We start from the raw sequence: 2,258 nt of genomic DNA, 5'->3' as shown, positions 1-2,258 counted from the left end.
CATAGGCAATCCTAAATTGGAAAGTCATAAAATAACAAAGGCACCACTGCGTACATGAGGAAGACCTGTCCCAGAACAGGAGGAATCAAATTAATACGGTTTCTCCCTCCATCCCGTCGGTGCTTACCTCTAGAGCTCATCTTGCCAAGGCAAAGAAGCCTATGTTCCCATCACCATGCTCCCCTCAGAAGCCCCACCATCCTTGATTCAGCCGGGTTGCCACCCTGTTCATGTCGTCTTTTGCTATGTCAGAAATCTCCATAGTCACCCTGCATACGAGGACCTCCTGGTTCCCCTTCCTTGGCCATCTAGTTTAGAGGCTTTGGGGGGTTGCAGTCATCTCCGTTCATGTCCTCACACAGAGGACTGGGGCACTTCCAGGACCTGGCTCACTGCTGTCTGCCACCTCCACCACTTGCACTAGAGAGTCCTCCCCAGCCACTGCCACCACTCTGCCACCTCCTCTACAACCTCCACAGTCCCTGGGGCCACCTTGCCCGCAGCCTCCACAACCAATTCCACCACCCTGACTAAAATCTGCTCCACAGGTAGGAAATAAAACCTCGGTAGGGTTCCCAGAGAATTCTTTACCATCCAACCACTTGATAGCCCCTTTAACAGAAGGTAGGTCATCAAATACAGTTGTTGCCTCACCTGTCAGCTTGTCAGCTTTTCTGTGTATATGCAAATTAATCACAGACTTTCCTTTTTAAAGAAAAATCTGTCTTAATAATTCCAATCAGTTGGAAGTAATCAGCCATAGACTCAATTGTAACATTCTCACCCACGCCTTGCACAAAGATGGCGTTGTTGTCTGAGTTATCTGTCCATGCTACCTCCATGGCCATTGGGTTCATAGACACTACTGACATGGTTGTAACCACCTCCATCAACCTTATCCACATCCCCCCACTGTTCTGCTGGTCCCCCCAGAGCCCCCACCCACCATTACTCTGGTCTTGATTGCCCCAAGTACGACCAGCACCACTGATGACTGAGTAATCTGAACCCCAGTTGCTTGCACACTTTCTTGCACGGTTACTCTTGCACTGGTTCTGCACTCCGTAACCCTAAGTCAGGTTGCAGAAGCTTTGCTGCTGGCCACAGCTTTGTCGCTATCGAGAGTTGCTGTCAGACTGTTGGTGATTGCTTCCATTCTGGGGCTGCCCACAGCCCCTGCCCTAAGAACTGCCACCCGGTAACTTTCCCAAGATGCAAGTTGGAGCTGGCTGGCTGTTGGGCGTAGGCAGGGTAGGAGGACTGCTGCTCTGCCTTTAAGAGTGGGGAACTCAGGCTGCTGCCATAGCCTCCATTGGAATCATGCTCCAGGAAACTGACTATTACAGCCTGTGTTCTGTGTCTGTGCATACGAAGAACCATAGCTGCTCTGACTGGCAATAGCCACTGTAACAATACTAGTCATAGGGTTGCTTGCACTGTTGGGAATAGCCCTGCCCGGACTGAATAGGATGGATGCATAGCTTTTAGCTACTTGCTGGGTGTCACTTTTTTGAAGCCACAGCTGCACACATACGCTCAAGCTGCTGACCTACAAAACCCAGATCACTGAGAACTGAGTATGAAACCCTTTTGCTATGACTTAGCTATTTCCTGTTTGAATGTGAAGTCCATGCCTGTGGCTATAACGACACTCTCAGTCATCCTTATCTTTGGTTTTAATTTCTTCCTTGATTCTGTTGCTTAGTAATTTATTTCAGTTTACAAATAATTGTTTTTAAAAGCCAGTATGTTGATAATATGCCATTTTTGAGATATTTCATTGATAGAATTCTTTTAGAATTATTGAAACTTATCATATTGCCTAAGAAATTGGTTTTTAAAAACATATTATGGGTGATTTTAATAATTGCAACTCACAATAGCTAGCTAGCTTGAAATACGATGCTATTAATAACATTAATTTTTAAAATCCTTTCTAATTTTATTTTTCTGTATCAAAGAATACTACTAGATGCTTTATTTTTAAATCAACTCCTCCTGCTTCTTTTTTACCTTTTTTATTAGATATTTTCTTTATTTTAAAATGCTACCCTGAAAGTTCCCTATACCCTTCTCCCACCCACCCCTACCCCTCCGCTGCCCTACCCACCCACTCCCACTTCTTGGCCCTGGTTTTTCTCTGAACTGGGGCATATAAAGTTTGCAAGACCTAGGGGCCTCTCTTCCCAATGATNGCTGACTAGGCCATCTTCTGCTACATATGCAGCTAGAGACATAAGCTCTGGGGGTGCTGGTTA

The 2,258-nt window shown here is 45.8% G+C and overlaps 1 pseudogene; it reads right to left on the bottom strand.

Annotated features, from left to right (window-relative positions):
• Window positions 1–308: 308 nt before the first annotated feature.
• LOC110334268 overlaps window positions 309–2,258 on the bottom strand; it is a 7,248-nt pseudogene continuing 5,298 nt past the window's right edge.

Source organism: Mus pahari, chromosome 16 (assembly GCF_900095145.1).
Source record: "Mus pahari chromosome 16, PAHARI_EIJ_v1.1, whole genome shotgun sequence".
NCBI classification, from domain to species: Eukaryota; Metazoa; Chordata; class Mammalia; order Rodentia; family Muridae; genus Mus; species Mus pahari.
Note: the sequence above shows the minus strand (reverse complement) of the source record. Positions and strands in the feature narration are given on the sequence as shown.